This window comes from Adiantum capillus-veneris, chromosome 3, assembly GCF_014529385.1.
Source record: "Adiantum capillus-veneris isolate H3 chromosome 3, ASM1452938v2, whole genome shotgun sequence".
NCBI lineage: Eukaryota > Viridiplantae > Streptophyta > Polypodiopsida > Polypodiales > Pteridaceae > Adiantum > Adiantum capillus-veneris.
The window spans coordinates 154098968-154109239 of NC_140933.1; positions in this window are offsets into that span (position 1 = coordinate 154098968).

Genomic DNA, 10272 nt, shown 5'->3' on the forward strand with positions numbered 1-10272 from the left:
CGCGGCATAGGATTTTCTATGGCCTCTTCTTTTTTATGGTTCAAAAGTTACACCATCGCTTTCTTCAGAAGATGAAGAATTTGAGGAAGATGGAGAAGAGGGTGACCTCTTTCTCGCCTTTTTCTTGCCTCGTTTCTTCTTTTTTGCACCATCACTTCCTCCATAAGAGGAAGAGGATGAAGAAGATGGAGAACAGGGTGACCTCTTTCTCGCCTTTTTCTCCTCTTGTTTTCTGTCATCCCTCTTTGAATTATGGTGTGGAGAAGTGTGCAATGATCTTCTCCGTTTAGGAGGTGATGGAGAGCATTTTGCCCGCCATCTTCGTCGAGGTGGCAGAAGACTCACTTCTTTCTCGTTCCTTTGGTGTGGGCTCTTGAGTTCTCCTTTGGGAAGGAGATGCGCCATCAAGAAGTAAATTTTTGAGCCCTTCATATGGATCCTCTTCTTCTTCCCGAATCGGAGAGAGGCCTCTTTTGAAGGTCTCACAAGGAGGCTTCCTAGGTACTCTCTCTTTGTGGTGGGGAGATTGGAGAATCCCATGAGCACAAAGCTGCCGTTGCACTTCACTTTGGACGAATGGATTGCCCATGGATTGTTGAAGCCTAGAAACAAGGTAGTTAGCAAGCATAGGGGCATCATTAATTTCACTCTCTTTACTATTGTCAGACATTCTAACAATTTTAGGTGTAATATTTTTATTTGTACTTTGGCACTTCAAGCCCTAGTTGCTGCTCCTCTTTACCCCTTTAGAAAAGCACTCAAGCTACTGTACCCGTGGCTCGAATATCATTAATTGCAAGGAATAGAAGAAAGGGTCTTTCAACACCAAAACAATACCGGCTCTTGTCAAGCTTCTAATAGCTCACTAGTGGTTAACCCGTAGGCAAGCCCCGTAGGACTCCACTATTAAGACCATAGCTGTCGACGGTGATGCCTCATTATCTGCACGAAGGCAGGCACACTGCAAAGCTGAAAAATCCCTATTCTACTTACTCAATTGCAATTAATAATACCAACCATTTATAGCTAGCTTTAGGACCTCCCTTCTTGAGCAAGAAAAGAGAAACCTTGTGCTCTGATACCAATGTAACATTTTAATGGCCTAGTAACTTGTGTGTAGTAGAAAATAACATGAACATAGTGAGCATTTCATTAGAATAGATTCCTAATGAGCATAGCAAGAGTGCTTGGATGGAGAGAGAAACAAAAAGCATAACACCTAGTTAGATAGGCATGAACAATACTTCAAAAGAGAGAGAAATTAGGCTATTGACAACAGTTGAGGACCGGATTTACATGGAGCTGGTCCCCCCTCCAAAAGGCTTTGTATTATAGGTTTCCCCATCAAGGGAGACATTTTACAATACAATTCTTTGTGTTCTTTCAATAACTAGCTAGTGCAATGAAGATGGAAGCTTCAAGCACTAAGCAAACACTTATAAAACAAAACATCAATTCCCTCATAGTCTCAAACCCAAGACCTCACACGCCTTTGAAGATGGTGAGAGCTAGCGGGGTATGAGAGCAGATTGAGAGCAAGAAGGAGTAGTCTTACGAGAAAGAAGTATATATCCTCACATAATCACTCATAATAGCTTAGCATGGCTTAGTAATTATCATGGTAGAGGAGATGACAATGCATTGAATCTTGGATCTTGGTTGGATTTGAATCACAAAGCCAAGAGTTGTTGGTGTAGGCCTCCCTTCTCACAGGATGATGAGCTTTCCATTAAAGCTTGAGAAGGAGAGAGAGAGAGAGAGAGAGAGAGAGAGAGAGAGAGAGAGAGAGAGAGAGAGAGAGAGAGAGAGAGAGAGTCTTCTTGCTTCACTCATCAGAGTGTGTGAGTGTGTGTGTGATAATGCCTTTCCAAAATCAGCCCCCTCTCTCTCTTGGTCGACCCCTCTTGCAATTTACTCTTGTTGGCATCCCATTGGACCTTACAAAGCTTAGCCAATCATAATTGAGAAGCATACGTGATAGCCTTGTGACATGTGTCCCCCTTTCCCCTTTTGTCAAAGCTTTGTGTAATTAATTAATGCAACTAAACTCTCATTGGACCCCTTTGTCTTCTGGCCAATAGGAATCAGGCAAGCCATTGGGCTGTTGAATGCTCATTGGACCCCTTGGGAGATTGTCCAATAGTCTTCTAGAGAGCTTAATTCTTATTGGTTCTTTTATCAAGTGTTTTTAAATGAATTAAACTAGATTTACTCTAGCCTAATTATCATTGGTCCACCTCTATGGCCATCCAATAGGATTTGAGTGCATTTTGGGGGCAACTGGGCTAGGGAGCTGACATGTGTCCCCTATTCCCTTTGTGTAAAGGGAGCCTGTGAGTGTGAGTGTGTGTGTGTGTGTGTTTTTCTCTCATCCCCTACTTAAAGGGCTCGCCCCCTCCTAAGTAGGAATTTCACTAAGCTTGACCATTGGACACAACCTTTTGAATTTTGGAACCTTAGCATTTTGGAAGTCTTAATGGGCTTAATCTTAGGGTCTTTGAAGCCCATTGTTGCACATTGATCTTTTGTAGATGCCCCCCCCTTTGGATCCCTATTGTGGCCGATCTACCAGCTTAACCAATATTCTAGCTTTTTCTCCCCTGGCACTTCCCCATATTAAATGATTAGTTTAACTTGAAAAATTCATTTAGGAGAACTAGATATTAGTTATTATGACAGGATAGCGATTGGTCTGGCAGCCTTACCAATACTCTAGCTTTTACTCCCTTGGTACTTCCCCATAGTAAATGATCAGTTTAACATGAGAAAATTATTTGGGAGAATTAGATTTTAGTTTTATGACATTACCTCTCTCTTGAAATCATAGTTGTCCTCGACTATGAGGTAGAGAATATGAATTATACAAGTTAATGAGCGAGTATTTCTGAGCATTAAAATAATCGAGCAAGTCCCTTGGGAAAATCTTGACTTCTTAGAGTGAATTGAAAAAGTATGTAAGATGGTAGTTATCCATTTGTTGAAAACTAAACAACTTGACAATGAAAGAGACATTGTACACTAAAAAAAACTCTCTCTATTGTGAAGACATCCCTATGTACATGACAATGAAAGAGATGTTAGATACTAAAAAAACAAACTCACTCTCTTGTGGAGACATCCTTGCATACACTAGAGAGAAAAGTAGGTATACAATAATATATGTGAAATTTATTGGGAGACAAAGATGCTGAAAAACATTTCTAAACCCCTATCTGGATCAATAGTCAAAGTCATATTACACCATTGTTCAACGTTGCATACAAATTATTGACTTGAAGCACACTCATCATCTATGAAGAGATGCCATCTTTGAGGCCTATCTTTTAGATGATCATAGTAACGTGGGTCCAATGTCACCTCCACCTCAATGTATTCTGGTAATGCTCTTCAGTAAAACAAAATACACACAAAATTTCAATTCAACAAAACAACCATGGCCCATAAAATCATATGCACAAAAACCTACAAGTGATAATAACAATGTTTATTGATGAATCATACAATGCTAAAGAATACAACAAAAAGATAATCAACCACGGATGTCTGCTAATTACATAACGCAAAAAAAAAGAAATACACTATGAATGTCTTGTGGTAAGTCGAGAATGGGAATCTCACAAATCATCAAAAGGGTTCCCACCCACGCATCAGTCTCCGTCGTCCACCACATGTGTGAATGTGGACGCATCCTCTCTTGCTCACTTCCTTGGTCAAAGCAAGGGTTGCAAGCAAGCGAAAAAAAGTGCCTCATCAAAATCTAGAGATGCACATGCATGACTAGAGGCCAAACAAATGACTATCATCCCCATCCTTTATGCATATGCAAATGAATATCATCCCCATCATCAGTGGGTGCCCCAACTTCAGGAACAATATGAAATGGAGTCAATTCCAAAGCTGCCTCTTGTCTAGTTGTTTGAGCATCTACTTCAGTCATTGACCCCAAGCCAATGTTTTTACTCTTACTCTCATCTCCATGAAGATCATTGTCATCGAAGTCCTTTGTGATGATTGACACAAAGCTCACTTGATCACTGCAAATAAGATCAGGAGCCACATACCCTTTCCCCTTTGGACATGACATGTCCCAATTGCACGATTACAAACAAATTTTTAAACAAGAAATACCCCTTCTATCATTGCACTAGATGAGCTATAAGTGTTATTTTAATTAATTATTCTTTAATTGTATGCCTTGCATCCATCTAGCATCTTCAAAAGGATAATATTTAAACTTGATAAGATATCGTCGAATAGTCTTACTGCCTCGTAATACCTTGTCTTTGTGCCGGAGGAAGGACTCAAGGTGCAACACCTCTTCTTGGTCCTCTATCTCCGGTGGGTCTTCAATAATTGCTTCTTGAGGTGGCTCTCCTTTGTAATGCTTTAGTAGGCTCTCGTGGAAAGAATTGTGTATGAGCCAATGGCTGGGCAATTTGAGTTGATAGGCCATCTCATTGATTGGCCTAAGAATCTAAAAGGGTCCATAGTACCTTTTTGCTAACTTAACATAGTACTTTTGGTGTCCCGTAGGATTCTTGCCCGTTGAGTGCCTTAATCAAGAGACTTGGGAAACTTAAGCAAGACCCAATCATTTTGTTTAAAGGCTAGGGCTCTTTTGTGCTTATCATTAGCAGCAGCCTTTTGCCTTTGCTGGGAGTTGGATATAACATCCTTAATCTTTTGAAAAGATTCTTGCATGTCTCGGCTATATTCATCTGCAGCAAAGATCTTCCCATGTACCTTAAGTAGTAGGGGACTTTTTGATCTTCCCTCTATCACCTCAAAGGGTGCTTTTCCCGTGGAAGTATGTACAATGTTATTGTAAGCGTACTCCACTAAAGATAAGTCTTCTCCCATTGCGACTTTTGATCTACTTCTGTGGCATAAGATTTTGGTAGATAAAAAATTGTTAGGTTAGCTATTTCTCTTTGGCCATCCGTTTGGGGATGATAGGCCGAAGAGACGTTTAGTCTTCTATCTAAATTCTCAAAGAGACCCTTCCAGAAGTTACTGGTCATTCTAGGATCTCTATCCAGCACTATAGACATTAGAAAGCCGTGGTACTTGAAGATTTGTGATATAAAAAGGGTTGCCATTTGATGAGCCTTGATAGTCTTTTTGACAAGTATGAAATGTGCTTGTTTGCTAAACATGTCTACTATCGTCCATATTCCTATATTCCCATGAATAGACTTGGGCAATCTAAAGATAAAATCCATGGATATGCTCTCCCATGGTGAATTAGGGATTGGCAAAGGTTGAAGCAATCCAGGTTGCTTCCCTCTATCAAACTGTCTTTTGGCATACCACACATTTTGAAACATACTCTTGTATGTTTTCTTTCATGACATGCCAAAAGAAATATGTTTCTATCCCTTTTAGGGTAGACTGAATCCCTCTATGCCCCGCATAAGGGGGAGCATGAGATCCATACATTACTTTCTCACGAAGTGAGCTAGTAACGCATAGTCTATTGCCTAGTAGAGAAGATAACCATCTTTTAGGGTAAATGGTTCTTCCTTCTTCCCTAGTGCAAGGGCTGAAATCACATTTCTAAAATCAAGATCGATAGCGTACTCATCTATCATAGAAGATAGATCATTGTGAGTTGCTATGGATACCACATTCAATCTCGGTCGCCTTGAGAGTGCATCGGCCACTTGATTATGCTTGCTAGCAATGTGAGCAATATGAAAATGAAATTGCAAAAGGAAATTTGCCCACCTCATTTTTTTGTTGGAGAGATTGGTCTGCGTCATGAAATACTTAAGGCTTTGGTGATCCGCTCGTCGCAGAATGAAACGAGTCCCCAATAAATAGTGATTTCACAAGTCTAGAGCATGTAGAACTGCTAAGAGTTCCTTCTTATATATGCCTAGAGCTTGCTCAACAGGGTCAAGCCTTCGACTTCCATAGGCTATGGCGTGCCCTTCTTGGAGCAAAATAGCTCCAAGGCAATCACCACAAGCGTCACATTGGACCTCAAATGGCTTTGAGAGATCCGGTAGTGTAAGCACATGTTGAGAGATAAGCTTCTCTTTAAGCTTTTGGAAAGCATTGTTCTCCTTGGTGGACCATATATACCTAACATTTTTCTTGGTTAGGTCATGTAAGGGTCCTGCAATTTGTGAGAACTTTTCTATGAATCTCTATAGTATGCACACATACCTATAAAGCTTCTTAATTCATGCAGATTCCTTCAATTAGGCCATCCTTTAGTTACCTCTAACTTTGATGGATCCATTTGGATGCCATCTTGAGAGATAATGTGACCTAAATACTGAATCTCTTGTAAGAAAAATTCACTTTTCTTTTGATTTATATAAAGCTTATTCTCTCCTAAAACTTGAAATATTATCTGGAGGTGTTGCTTGTGTTCATCTAATGAATTAGAGTAGATGATTATATCATCAAAGAACACCCCAGTAAAGGTTCGGTGAGGCATGAATAGCTTCTCCATCAAGAGATTGAATGTGGTTGGCGCATTGGTCAAGCCAAAAGGCATGACAATGTACTCGTGAAGACCAAACGTAGTCAAAAATGCGGTCTTTACAATGTCTTGATCAACTATCCTTATTTACTGGTAGCCACTTTTTAGGTCAGTCCTACTGAAGTAGGTCAACCCTTGTAGCTTATCAAATAGTTCATCTACCTTTGGAACGGGAAATGGTTTCTTGATAGTGATCCTATTTAGTGCTCTATAGTCGACACACATACGATATGTGACATCTTTCTTTTGCACTAATAACATTGGTGAACAAAATGGAGATGAGCTAGGCCTAACCATGCCTTTCTCAACCAACTCATGCACTTGCCGCATAATCTCCTCTTGTTGAGCTTGAGAAACTTGGTAAGGAGGTTTATTAGGTGGTGAGCTTTCTGCAAAAAGTTCAATCGCATGGTCGTCATTGACTCGTTTTTTGGGAGGTAGTTCACAAGGGATATCGTCAATAAAAACATCTTGGAACCCCTTGAGGATATTGGATAAATCTAGTTCCTTTTGATTGTTTATATTTTCTTTTGCTAAAGCATTAGGTTCAGTTTGAGAATCTTTAACAAAAATCATGTACACAAAAATAGAGCTCTTTATTGACTTATTGAAAGCTTGCTTATGTACAAGGGGTATGGTACTACCCAACTTCTTAGCATCTATGTACATATCTTTTTCCCTGAACCTAAAGTGGATTTTCCTTTCAGGCAATTTAACATTGAAAGCCATGTGATCAAACCATGGTGCCCCTAGATCCTCGTGCTTGAGAGGAGAGATGAAGAAATCCTCCTTGTCCACATAGCTTTGGACATGGAGCCTCAATTTCTCAATTAAGGGAGTGACTGAGGCTTCTTGCCCCTTGAAAGCACCATCGACAGGTAGGATATCTCCCATCTCATAGGCTTGGATTCCTGGCTTGGTGGCCAACTTTGTGGATATGAAATTGTGAGTAGAACCAGGGTCAAAGAGAATGAAAGCATCATGTTCTCTTACCTTTCAACATGGCATAGAGGAGATCCTTTGTGATGAGCATCCTCTTCTTGAATTTTGACCAAGGTAGTTCTAGGAGGCTCATTACGTGTATTCTCGTGGGGACAAGCACGATAGGCATGCCCTTGCTCCCCGCACTTGAAACAACATTTATCTTTTTGATAACACTCTAGCCCTTCACGAGAGAGTTTATTTTTGCATTTATAAACTCCCTTCTCCTTAGGTTTGTTGTTGTTGGCATTTCCTGTGGGAGAATTTTGGATGTTGTTCTTCCCCTTAGGCTCATTACGGTCCTTGTTTTTCATGGGCTTAAGATTTCTCTTAGTCCCTTGTTGGAAGTCGATTCTTGAAGCCACCATGGTAAACTGCTTCATGATGGAAGCTCTTAAAGCTTTCCATGTTTGTGGAGCTTCACCGTTTGCTCGTAGGCTAGACCACCCTTACCTTGTGGACTTTTGAAAATGCATGGCTACATGACGTATCTTAGAGGACTCCGTGAAGCCCTCATCTCCAAATGCCGCATTGAATTTTTGGATGAAGGCCAAGACTTTGTCCGTAGCACCAAAAGTGCCATCGTAGGTAAGGAAAGAGATGTTCTTTCCTCCCTCTTTGAACTTTTTGAGCTTGGATGACCTCTTCCAGGTGGCATAGGATTTCCTATGGCCTCTTCTTTTAGGTGGTTCAAGAGCTGTACCGTCACTTTCTTCAGAAGAGGAAGAGTATGGGGAGGATGAAGAAGAGGGTGACCTCTTTCTCGCCTTTTTCCTCCCTTGTTCCTCCTTGTTTGCACCATGAATTTCTTCAAAAGAGGGTGACCTCTTTCTTGTCTTTTTCTTCTCTTGTTTTCTCTCTTCTCTCTTTGAATTATGGTGTAGAGAAGTATGCGATATTCTTCTCCGTTTAGGGGGTGTTGGAGAGCGTTTTGCCCAACGTCTTTGTGGAGCCATCTCCATCGAGGTGGTAGGAGACTCACTTCTTTCTCGTTCTTTTGGTGGGGGCTCTACCGTTGAAACTTGGGTTCTCCTTTGGAAGGAAGATGGGTCATTGAGTAGTAGATTCTTGAGCCCTTCATGAAGATCCTCCTCTTCTTCCCTTATCAGAGAGAGACCTCTTTTGGAAGTCTCAGCAGGAGCCTTCCTAGGTACTCTCTCTTCTTGATGGGGAGTTTGGAGAATACCATGGGTGTGCAATTGCTGTAGCACTTCACCTTGGAGGGATGGATTGCCCAGGGCTTGTTGAATCCTAGAAACAAGATAGTTCACAAGCATAGGGGCATCATTAGTTGCTCTTTCATTAGTTGCTATCAACATTCACTTCAATCTCTTTTCCCTTGTGAGCCGTACTAGAAAATTTTAGGTGTAAAATTTTACTTGTACTTTAGCACTTCAAGACCTAGTTGCTACTCCTCTTTACCTTCAAAGATAAGCACTCAAGATCTATACCCGTGGCTCAAATATTATTAATTGCAAGGAATAGAAGAGAGGGTTCAACAGAGCCAAGACAACACCGGTTCATGTCAAGCTTCTAATAGCTCAATAATGGTTAATCCATAGGCAAGCCCCATAGGACTCCATTATTAAGGCCATAGCTCTCGACCGTATCCCCGTTAACTGCATAAACTAGGCATGCTTCAAGGAAGAAAAATCCCTATTCTACTCACTCTTTTGCAATAAATAACACCAACAATTTGTAGCAAGCTTGAGGACATCTCTTCTTGAGCAAGAAAAGAGAAACCAATAGCTCTGATACCAATGTAACATTTAATGCACTAGTAACTTGTGTGTAGTGGAAATTGATAACATAATGAGCATTTCATTAAGAACAAGTTCCTAATGAGCATAGAGAGAGTACTTAATTTGAGAAAGCACACAGAAATTTACACCTAGATAATTTGGCATAGACAATACTTGAAAAGAGAAAGAAATAGAACTATTGACAACATTTGAGGACTGGATTCGCATGGAGCCGGTCCCCCCTCCATAAAGGCTTTGTATTATAGCTTCTCCCATCAAAGGAGACTTTTGTACAATACAATTCTTGTGTTCCTTGACAAAAATCGTTGCTGCAATGAAGATGGAAGCTTCATACACCAAATTATGCTTGAAAAACACACCTAGTGTCCCTAGCCTCAGTCCCAAGACCTCACACACCTTCAAAAAGGTGAGAGCTAGTAGGGAATGAGGATAGATTAAGAGAAAGAAGATGTTTCTTACGAGAAAGAAGTATTCTCCTCACATAATCACTCTAGTACCATAGCTTAGCTTAGTAATAGCATGGTAGAGGAGATGAGCATGCCATTGAAGATTGGCTCTTGGTTGAATTTGCATTCCATAGCCAAGAGTTGTTGGTGTAGGTGTCTACTTCTCAATGCTTGGAGAAGGAGATGGAGTTCTTATTGAACACATGAGTTGTGTGTGTGGGTCTGGAAATGTGTTAGAGTAAAACGCAGCCTTCTCTCTCATCTTGGTCAACCCCTCTAGCTAATTGCTCATGCTGGCCTCCCATTGGCTCCTATAAAGCTTAGCCAATCACAATTTAGACGCATAATTGATAGCCTTGTGACATGTGTACCCCTTTCCCCTTTTGTGAGAGCTTTAGGTAATTAAATAATTCAATTAAACTCTCATTGGACCTCTTAGTCTTTTGGCCAATAGGAACTAGGCAAGCTATTCGGCTGCTGCTCATTGGACCCCTTGGTAGATTGTCCAATATTCTTCTAGGGAGCTTAATTTCTATTAGTTATTTTATCAAGAATTTTTAAATTGATTAGACTAACTTTACTCTAGCCT